The sequence below is a fragment of the Myotis lucifugus genome, unplaced genomic scaffold, assembly GCF_000147115.1.
Source record: "Myotis lucifugus unplaced genomic scaffold, Myoluc2.0 scaffold_161, whole genome shotgun sequence".
Lineage (NCBI taxonomy): Eukaryota > Metazoa > Chordata > Mammalia > Chiroptera > Vespertilionidae > Myotis > Myotis lucifugus.
Window position 1 is genome coordinate 278,361 of NW_005871209.1, and position 12,214 is coordinate 290,574.

Here is a 12,214-nt window from a genome sequence, read left to right on the forward strand (position 1 = left end):
CAGTCAAATCCCTCCAATCACCATTGTACAATGAATAAAGTCTGAGCTTACAAAGGCTTATGAAACCCAACATGACCTGGCCACCGGCTGCCTGTCTACCTCACTCTCCACCCCACCACCACCGTGCTCTGGGTCACTATGCGATCTGGTTTTCCCTCCTCCTTGAACATGCTGTGCTGGTTCCTGTCCTGAGCTTTTGTACCTAGTGTCTCCTATCCTTGCCATGCCTGATCCTGGAGATACAGCTGAGTTCTTATCTTCAGATCAGCTTTCTTCAAGAGGCCTACCTTCCCTGACAGCCTCCACTCAAGGGGGCTGCCCAGTCCTGCTGTGGGCTGCTCTGCCCCTGACATCTCTCACAGCTCTTTCTCAGCTCTGTCTCTGCCTAATGGTCCAGCTAAAACAGTCTGCCCTGGATCTTGACATTCAGATCCATCAGAGTCCCCAGTGTTACAATCATGGCTACCTCCCTCTTCTGACACCTCGTTAAAGCTGAAAAATCTCACACTCCTCTGTAGCTGAGCCCCTTCACTTCCTGTAGGCCAGTATGTCTCAGCCCACTATCCATGCCACACAATAACCAGGGGAGACTTGGGATCGCAAACTGAGTTTATGTGTACCTGGCACCCTTGTGACAATACTGAGTCACTATGTGTTAGCATGGGATTACTGAGCATAGTAATCCCTTCCCAAAATCATCGGCAAAATCCTGAGAATTCCCTCATGTAGAAATTTCTAAAGCTACTCCCACCAGACGTTTGACCTCAAGAAGCCGAGAGGAGCAAACAAGAGCTGTGACAGCCACTTTTCTCTTCCAATGTGGTCTTCTTTCTCTCCACTTCTGTTATATCTCAAAATAAAACATGAAGAAGTCTCTCTTCCTATTGCTTTCTGCATGATTTGAAACCCCTTTATATGAAATTCCATAAAAACAGTCATTTGTGCTTGCCGAATAACATCAAGATGACAAGTAAACTCAGTTAGTGAATCACCTTAGTGTTTTATGCTTATATTCCTAAGCATTGGATCTTGGCAAAACATCCCAATAGTAGACTAATCCATCAAGTCTAGACTTTATATGTAAGAGGGGATTAAAGGAATTTAGAAATCATTTTTTCTCAAGACCGAATGACTCTAAACCATCTATCAAAGTGGATGATACGAACTGAGTGTCTTGTGCCCGTCTCTGCCCCATGTCAGATGGATGCCTTTACTGCCCTAGGAGGAAAGACAAATGTTTAGGAAATCAGAAGAGAAAAATGTCTTATCATCATTTGAGTTAGACACAAATGTGCGCAATGGAATAGAATGGTTGTTTCCCTACATATAATACAAAAAGCAAGATAAAGATGATAACTATAGTCAAATAAAACTTCACAAAAAATCTATAATAAAAGCATAATATGCTAATTAGACTGGACGTCCTTATGGATGAAACCGGGGCTGCAGGGAGGCCCTGGTCCCGGGTGCCAGAGGGAAGCTGGTGCTGGCAGTCTCTAGTAATAACAATAAAAGAGTAACTCCATAACTTGAGTGTTATTTATTCTGCATTATGAGCATTAAATCATAGCTATGATTTAGGAGATGCACATATGTGTGCATGAATGCTTGCATGCATGTGTACACACATGCACGTATGCACACACGTGCACACAAATACACACATACACACACACAAATCTGAGTTGCCAAATAGATGATAGGACTCAGGCCACTTGCTGGCCCTAATCATTTGCTCTCATTCTAGATCAGATTCAAAATATTTGATTTTCTGACTTTCCAGCAAAAAAACATTTTGAAAGCATCAAATCAGATGTTGTATGGTAAAAACAGAGCAAGAATGGCATTTGAAGCTGAGACAGAATATTATTGTTAAAAAATTAACATTTGCTCAAATATAATAGTCTATAACCAGTTGAAATAGGTGTGAATGCTCCTTTTCTATTTTTAATAATATTAAATATATTGAACTTTTATGTGAAGATATATAACCAACACATTATGTAAGTTATATGCAATAATTGTTTGTAGTTTTGGTAATTTAAAAACTTCAAGCACAAGATCTGTACAGTTTCAACAGAGGAATTTGATCTACTTTATAAAACATTTTTTTTTATCAAATTGAGGTTCAAATAGTGTTGAAAGTAGATATCCAGGCGAGATTATCTTATAAACAGTGTCCAGGAGGCCATATGCAACTGAAAACTTTTCTGAGTAGACACTTGGGTTAGGGCTGACTAAACCCCAGCTCCCCAGCTATAATGTCTAGCTTCTTATATGGACTAGTTGTTTGATTGATCAGAACCCTATAAAATGGGGATAATAAAACCCACCTTACAGAATTACTGTGATGATTAAATGACAATTACATACACCAGAAAACATTCAACAATTGATACAGAATGTAGGCATATTATTCATCTATTATGTTTTATACCTTTGAGAAAATATTATTAGGTAAGATTTGGTTTTAAAGACAAGACAGACATACCATCTATCGTCTATGTTTTGATTATTTTTAAATGTGTTTAAATACAACATTGAAGTATAAATAAAGTACTAAATTAGGGGAAAATTAAGTTATTTTTCCTTCAAAGGTCCCACCTCCCAATATCATTATCTAGGCATTAGGATGTAACATATGAATTTGGGAGTGGAGGAGCGGGAGTACCAACATTCAAATCATATCAGCTGTCATAAATCAACATGAAAATTAGAGATGTCTAGACAAATCATCCAATTATTTGGTCTTTATTTTGTTAAGCATTCAAATAATTATAAACATCCAGATGATTTATAAACTTTTTTTATATTTTATTTTTGTATTTTTTGTTGTTTTGTTTTGTTATGAACTTACCGGGTAATGTATTCTGTAAATAGGAAACATAAAAAATAGAAACCATGAAATATATTTAGTTAACAAGATATACTCATTTCCTTAGAGTTTCAATTACAACATTCAGTCTTTTTAGTAATACTTATTTTATTAAGTGATTCAATGGAATTTTCCTAAAAATTAAAAGAAATGATAAATTAATATAAACAAGGGACATAATATACAAAGAAAGATCTATGGTAGTAAAATGAGTGATTTATTTTAGCTTTTTTTTTTTTTGGTTATTTATTTACGTATGTAGTACATCCAGCACATTTAACTAACAGTTTTTTTTCTCTTTCCCAACAGATTAAAAATATACTAATTCAAGAACTTTAAAATATAGTGGAACAGCATAACAACTGTCTATGTGCTTCCCATGATATGGTCTCTATATTGTAAGTATATATATTTATATTCCCAAGCTACCTTGATTGTGAAAGAAATGTGTTCAATTAGGACTTATAGATAACTTTGATTGTTTCAAAAAAGTACAAGCTATAACTCATCCAAAATATTTTAGTTTTAGAAGGTTATCTTATATGAAGATGTGTTCTGCAAATTTAGATCTAACATTGTATTAAAGTTAAACCTTAATATAATTGTCATGCTAGATTAATATACCCATTATGATAGACTTTTAAAATAAATATTATACTTAATATGCTGAAGATTTTTATACTGCTCTTTAGTTTTCTAAAAAAATTTTAAAAATATTTGACATGCAGCCCTGGCCAGTGTGGTTTAGTTGTTAGAGTGTCAACCTACAAACAAAAGGGTTCTGAGTTCAATCTCCAGTCAAGGGTATGTACCTGGGTTGCAAGTCCCCACCCTAGTTGAGGCTCTTGCAGAGGCAACCAATCAATGTGTCTTCCTTACATCGATGTCTCTCTCTCTCTCTCTCTCCCTCTCTCTCTCTCTCTCTCTTTTCCTCTCTCCCTCTGTCCTGCCCTTCCACTCTTCCACTTTTTCTAAAAAAAAAAATCAATGAAAAAATATCCTCCGGTGAGGATTAACAAAAAATAAATAAAAATGTATACATGCAGAATTGTACGCTAAAGTATTAAAATTTATTGAAATGTTTAAAAATATAATGTTTACTATTTCAAGGTTAGATCAATTTTTACCATATTAATTATCTTTTTGAAAAATTGTTTTAGTTCTGGCAAGATACATAGCACTAAATCATATGTATATATATATATATATATATATATATATATATATGCTAGTAACATATATATATGTGTATATATGAATGTGTATATACACACAATTTATTTAATAAACTAAATAAAAAGTAAAGTGATCTTTGTTCAGTAATGAAAACTTTTACCATTCATTTCATATTGCTTAAAAGCAGGGAGAGAAGTGAAAGGTTGGAATACTATGCTTTGTTTTTTAGTTGAGTACTAAGCACTAGGTACTTACGGCAGTGGGAAGAAAAGGAGGCAGCTCAATCCCTTTTTCCTCAGAAGAAAGTGAGCCATGACTGAGCCCTTATTAGTGAACAGTGTTCCCAAAATTTATACACTTTTAGGACATCAGAAGATGTTGTTCCTGCACAACACCTGATTCCACCAGACCTACGATACCCATCTCAAGCATCACTCTCCATTCACTCAGCCCTTTTCTTGCTGGAAACCCTGTCTGAGGATTAAAAAATATGTCAAAAGGGACTTGAAATTTAGTGAGCCTCTATTCTCCACAAAGGCAGGAGAATGACACGTGCCTGATTATTCTGGGGGCGTTGGAAGTCAGGGTGGAGAGATAGGTCATTAGCATGCCATTTTAGAACACCAAATCAATGCCTTTTGACAGAAAATATAATTTAATAACAATATATGGTTCTAAAGCAATGATAACTAATAGAAATATAATGTGAGCCACACATGTAATTTAAATTTTTCTTGTGGCCACATTTAAAGAAGTTAAAAAAAGAGCAAGTATAGTGGGTTTTAATAATAAACTTTATTTAACCTTACATAATGAAAATACAGTCATTTTAACATGATCAATGTAAAAATTGTTAATGAGCCATTTAACTTTTTTTTAATACTAAGTCTTTGAAATCCAGTGCATACTTATATCACATCTCATTTTGGATACTAAATTTTAATTGTATATACTTGACCTGCATTTAAATTTCAATAAAATTTACAGTTAAAAAGAGTAGATTCAAAAAGGCAAGATGTTCCACACATACTTAAAAGATTTTCAATAACTAAATTGAGTCTCAGTTTTAAATTTAAATTAATTAAAATGAAATGTCATTTAATTTATACTACCCACATTTCAAGTACTCTGCAGTCCCATGTGTCTAATAGTTTTTGTATTGGAAAACTATTTTCCAGAGGATTGTTGATCAATGTTATAATTCTGCTACCAAATGACTTCTCTAGGCTGATATCAGAGCTCACCAATAAAGCATATAACTTTAAAATTTCAATGAGGAAATATGTCAAATCTTACCCCTCTGACTAAAATGACATTTTATAGAACAACATGTTTTTGAGAAATTATGGATGAAATATACAATGTCTAAATCTCCAAGCTGTGAGATACATTGAAATGTTTTTATAATTTGATTCAGTGTACATGTTCTGTTGTACTCTACAAGAATTAACAGATCACAGCCATTCCCATTACAGGGTGAATGAAAAGCAACACATATATAAATAAATAAAAAATATTTGTAACATGCCTCTGTGAGAAAAGCTATTAAAAGAATGTCAATATAAGCTTCAGATTTGTAAGTCACATAGCTGATAAAGGATTTATATCCAAAATCTACTATAAAGAATTGTTAAAACTTAATAATAAGAAAACAAACAACTCAATTAAAAAAAAAAAGATATGAATGTCACCAAAAAGAAAAATGTATGGATGGCCAATAAGTAGATGGAAGGATTTTTAATATCGTTAGTTAAGAGAGATGCAAAATTAAAATTATAATGAGATACCATTAGACACCTATTAAAATGGATTTTTTCCATCTGACTATCAAATACTGGTGAGCATGCAGTCACAGGGACTCTCCTTCATTGCCGATGGAAATGAAAAAATGATACTGCCACTGTGGAAAACTGAGTGCTGATTTTTTAATATAGTTAAACATACACTTACCCTATGATCCAGCAATCCCACTCTTAGTTTTTTACCAAAGTGAAATTAAAACTTATTTTTACACCGAAACCTATATGTAAATATTTATAGCATTTTTATCTGTAATTACCAAAATGTTCTTCAAATGGTGAATCTAGCATAGCTATACAATGAAATACTGCTCAACTATAGAAAAGAAGCAATATTGATTCATGCAATATCATGTATACATCTTAAATGCATTTTGCTAAGTGAAAGAAGCAGACCCAAATTACTGAATATTCTATGATTTCATATGTATTAAATTTTAGAAAAGACAAAACGTAATCCAGGAAACACATCAGTGGTTGCAGGGTTTAGATATTGGAGAGTTGACTCCAAAGTGGTAGCATGAGGAATTCTGGGGTTGATGGAACTGTCTGTATGGTAATGTGGTGCTAGACAAATGCCTGTGCACTCATCAAAACCCACAGAACTGTACAACACAAAGAGTTAGGTATATAGTATGCAATTCAAAATAAGAAAACCGTTAGGATGTTGGAATATCTCAAGATGGAATAGAAATTGTGACAAGTAAATCTACCAAATTACCAATGTAAGACATAAACTCACTGAAGGCCTGGGAAAGGGGAAGTTTGGGGGAGGGTGGTGCGAAATGATTTAGCCTATGTAACTTTGAGAAACAGTTTTGACAGGACAAAGACTAAGAATAATGCTAAAGAGAAAAATAACCATACATAGACCTTGTACTCTATTTGATAGTTTATTTTATTTTTAATTGAATTTATTGGGGTGACATTGGTACACAAAACAGGTTTCAAGTGAACAACTTAATAAAACATCATCTGCACACTGCATCATACACCCATAGCCCTAAGCAAAATCTCTTTCCATCCCCATTTTTCCTCCCTTGACCACCTTTACCTACTCCCAGCCCACTTTCCCTCTGGCTATCATCACACTATTTTCTGTGTCTATGTGCTATAAAGATATGGGGTTGGTTTTTTTTTGCTTAATCCCTTCACCTTCTTTCATCCAGCCCTCCAACACCCCTCCTGTCTGACAGCTGTCAATCTGTTCCATGTACCCATGTCTCTGTTTCTATTTTGTTCATTAGATTCCACATATAAGTGAGATCACATAGTATTTGTCCTGGCTTATTTCACTTAACACAATAATCTCCAGGTCTATTTATGCTGTCACAAAAGGTAAGATTTCCTTCTTTTTTATGGCTGAGTAGTCCACTGTGTAAATGTACCACAGCTTTTTTTATCCACTTGTCTACTTATGGGCACTTGGGATGCCTCCAAATCTTGGCTATTATAATAATGCTGCAATGAACACAGGGGTGCATATATTCTTTTGAGTTAGTGTTTTGGATTTCTTCAGATATATTCCCAGAACTGGAATCGCTGGGTCAAAAAGCAGTTCCATATTTAACTTTTTTGAGGAAATTCCATACTCTTTTCCACAGTGGCTACATTCCCACCAACAATGCAGGAGGGTTCCTTTCTCCACAACTTGTTTGTTGATTTATTGATAATAGCCATTCTGACTGTTGTGAGATAATATCTGCTTGTGGTTTTAATTTGCATCTCTCTGTTCATTAATGACTTTGAGCATTTTCTCATATGTCTATTGGCCATCTGTACATCCACTTTGGAGAAGTGTCTGTTCAAGTCCTTTGCCCATTTTTAAAATGTGGTTAATTGTCTTCTTGGTGTTGAGTAGTATAAGTTCTTTATATATTTTTGAAATGACCCCTTATCAGATGTATCATTGGAAAATATGTTCTTCCATTCAGTGGGCTCCCTTTTTATTTTGTTGATGAAGAAACCATTTGCTTGTGCAGAATATTTTTGGTTTGATGCAGTTCTACTTGATAATATTTCTCACAGGTGTACAAAGTATTAATTATGAAATTTCTTTGAATACATACTAGGGTGAAACACATAAATAAATACATTGTTAGTAATCAAAGTTACAAATAAGCAAAATGAAGTAGTTAAAATTAACATTGTAATGCTACATAAGAGATGAAGACATCAATATGAACTCATTTTTATTTTAGTATACATACAGATCGATACAAAATAAGGGTAGCTATGTATGCATAGATGGGTATATATACATTACATATATTAGCTCTACCTCTTGAAAGGTCCTAGAAGTAGTAACACCACTGTCACAGTGAGCACATCTCAAGTTGATTTATTTTCAAAATATTTTCCAACAAAAAAGTAACCAGGAAAAATGGCTGATTCAAGATGTAGGGCTAGAAAAATACAAGATGAGCCTGAAACATTTTATAGTACCAGGAAATGAAATAGTGGCCAAAAATAATTATTGGGGCATGTCAAAAGGTCACAGTAGCCAACCAGAAACAATCCTGAATCACCGAAGCAAAAATGTTTTGAGCAACAAAATACTGATCTTATTAGATTACTAAAGGCCAGTGCATGCACGAAATTCGTGCACTTGTGGGGGGGGGGGTCCCTCAGCCCAGTCTGCACCCTTTCACAATCTGGGACCACTGGCTCACCTGACTGCCTGCCTGATCGCCCCTAACCACTCGTCTGTCTGCCTGATCACCTCTAACTGCCTCTGCCTCAGCCCCCGCACCCAGGACCTAGGCTTCCCCCCTCTGGCCAGCTACAGGCAACCAGGACCCGGGCTTTCCTCCCTCTGGCTGGCTGCAGGCACCCGGGGCCCAGGTCAGCTTTGCCCAGGCAGGCACTTGGGATCCCGGGTGGTGCCGCCCGGGCTGGCCGCAGGGACCTGGGACCCCGGGCTGCTTAGCCCAGGCCCCAGCTTTGTCAGGAAGGACGTCCAGAATGATGTTTGGAAGATGTGTGGTCTATCTGGTCTAATTAGCATATTACCCTTTTATTAGTAAAGATAACCTAATAAATAAAATAAATATCAATGAATCCACACTGATATAAATAAACAATTGAACAGGTAGATAAATGACAGGGGAAATCTTCCTTACAGAAAAATTCCAAATAATGTATGTATGTATGTATGTACCTTACCCACTTCCCACTAGGTGAATCTTAATCCCTATCCCCTGGAGTAGGCTAGTCTTCGTGACTCAGAGAGTATAGAAATGAGGAAAACATGGTAGACATTACTTTCACAGAGTGACTAAGCTAAACATCTCCAAAATAAGTCATATCAACCCCATGTACCCTGGCGTGATGTGGTAAGGACACCTCACTTCTGTGATATTCTTTCCCAAAACTCACTCTAATGTTGAGAAAAACATGAGTTTCTTTTATACACATTATGACATTTCAACCTTACACTGAGCATGTAAATTCAAGTAACTTTCCTTATTTATAAGTAAGAAAAAAGTCTCTAAGAGGTTAAGTGACTTGTATAAAAGTAGGCAGCTTGTAAGAGTTGAACATCTACATAGAACACACCTTGCTTCCCTAATCTCTTTTGTACTACATCAAGAAGTCCACACTATATGGAAACATGATTCTTAGAGTATGTTCTTGTCTTTCTTAACTTCCAGGGGTGCCCAAGCTCTTTTCCTTAATTTAAATAAAATTGTAGCAAATTATATATCATTTTTAAAAAAAATCATTATTCCCATTTAAACCAAAAAATCTCTGTTCTCTGAAATGTCTAAAATATTTGTTTTTTTGTTGAAGTTCAGAATCCAACCAAGGCTACTAGATTAGAAATCACTGTTGCTAATCTATTTTTGTGACATTAGACGCAAGTATGTTTTCACTTTAAGGAAATCTAATGTATGAGAACCCAAAAGAATCACAAAACCCACCAACTGAGAAGTGATTTTTTAAAATTATAGAATGATTACTTGTCTCACAAAATAATTTATCATGTCTTTTCTCAACAATATTCTCTGGTGCCATTTCATTAGATTTATACATCAATATTTCAGAAGAAATAGATTCATTGTACACAATAAAGAAGACCTAATCTTGGACATTGTGATCCTTTTCTTTAGTACTTCTATCACTATTCCTATCTGCTGAAATTTCTCTAAGTTAGAGTGATCTCATAATCCATAGGCAGTTTTACTATGAACAAAATTCATAGCATACTCTCACTTATCTATAAATCAAGCTTTCTCTCTATTGCTTTCCAATCACAATGCTGACTTTTAGGGGAACTTATTTTATTAGGTAATTAAAAAATACTTGACTAGGCTATTTAAAAAGCTTCTTGAAAAAAATAAAAATCCTCTTGAATATGAGAGGGCGATAAACAATAAAAGACACACCAATAGAAAAACATATTCTATACTTGCAAATAATGGCATAGTGGCCGACAAATGCAAAATGAGTCTGGTCCATCTCATGTTTAAACCTCATTTAATATGTCGTAATGAATAAATATGCATTGAAAAGAAGACCCCCAAATCTACTTCTCTGCTATATTTGAATGTTTAGAGTTCTCACTATTTTCTTGTTTCTAATCAAAAGCCTTTCTACCCTAATTAAAGACTATTTTATTTTTTGGTTTTGGTTTTTGTTGTTGATCAAGCAGTTATTCAGAAGAGTTCCTTGTTACAGGACCTGTCTCTTTTACATTAAACCTTCTTACTGTATAGCCTGGTGCACGATAGATACTAAAATATTTGAAGCATTCAATTTCTAAATAAAATTGAGCACATTTTCAGTGAGGGGAAGCGGGCTTAAAAGGATAAGTAATTTCAGGAGTCATTGGGGTGGCCTGGGTAGTGCTATAATGTGAGAGGCTCCAGAGTGTTTGTGATGACCTTTCTGTATATGCAGTGGAAAGTGATTCTAGACACCTGATTCTATCCCTTCCCCAAGGAGATGTAGGTGGACTATGGACGAATAGCTGGATGCATGTATGAGTGGATGGAAGAGGTTGGATGAATGGACAGACAGATAATTTATTGTTCTGATTTGCTCCCTGATATCTTTCATGCCATCAATAACATTTTACATGGAACACTAGTTTAAAGAAATTGGGGCTAAGTGGACACCTTACCCACTTCCTATGAGGTCAATCTTAATCCTTGTCCCCTTGAGTATGGGCTTGTCTTCATGACTCAAATATAGAGAACATAATTTATATCTAGGTTACTTTGTTATGACACAAACATTGAAGCAATATTTTTTAAAAATTCAATAAAAATGTATTTCGCATAGAATCCAACAACCTTAGAAATTCAGTTATTTATCCACATTTTCTTATTTTAATTTATATGTATACATTATTTTATATGACATAATTATATAGCACAAACCATAAACATCTTAACATTCATTATTTTAAAGGTGTCTTTATAATGATTACCTAAATTTTTTCTAATCTTGAATATTTAGGTGTTTGTGGGTTTTCATATATTTTGAATACTTATCACATGGTTTGGTCCTTATTTTGGTTCATTTTCTTTTGCAGATGAAGTAGAATTATGATTTAAGAGTCATTATTAAGAATGAACTAGGGTATGTGGCTATGCTAATAGTTTTAAACTTTCTATTCCTTGCTTTTATCAGATGCAAAGTTGAAACAATAATAGGACTTATATTGTAGAATTGTTGAAAGGATTAAATGCAAAAATACATAGCAAAGACATCAGGGTTTCTAAGGTGAGAGTGTCATTGATTAATTGACTTTCAGAAGTGTATTCTTTTGAGTGACTGACTGACTTTCTGAAGTTAGAATTGTTACTAATTGGTTAATTTGCAAATGCCTGTTCACTAAGGTATGTTGCCATTAGTTGATCAAATTTGTGTGAAATCAGTTTTTATGATTTTTAGAACTGCAGGTTGAACATTAATTCTGGTGACTACCACAGATACAGGAGCGGGAGAGGGTTATTTCCTACAAGTATAGGAACATTTTATTCTCAAGCTATATTTGAAACAACTATATGAGAAAAAATTTTCATCCACCTAAATTTTCTTTTCCACCTTAGTCAGCAACTGTGAATACTTTTTTAAAAAAATAACATTCAGTTTCTGAAATATTGGATTCTCTTGTTTCTACTTCCATCCCTTCTGTTTTCATCCAACTAAGTCTCCTCTTCTTTTGACTAACGCTTCCCAAACGATATATTTTTTTTCTTTTTTTTTTTCATTTTTGAAAAATATGTCAGTAAGTCAGGTCTAGGTTAACTCACTGTGAGTGATGCCTATATCTTCCATTCTGTCACTTCTACAATCCACTGCTGCACCATCAAGAGATGACTCATTCTTGAGCTTATATTCTAGGATCAAACCG

The 12,214-nt window shown here is 34.6% G+C and overlaps 1 protein-coding gene across 1 annotated transcript in view; it reads left to right on the forward strand.

Annotated features, from left to right (window-relative positions):
* Positions 1 to 3,180: 3,180 nt before the first annotated feature.
* Positions 3,181 to 12,214, forward strand: part of FUT9 (fucosyltransferase 9) — a 63,847-nt gene continuing 54,813 nt past the window's right edge. Inside the window, exon 1 of the mRNA XM_023759753.1 lies at positions 3,181 to 3,273. The gene's annotated coding sequence lies outside the window, so the exon portion shown is untranslated. The remainder of the gene's footprint in view (positions 3,274 to 12,214) is intronic.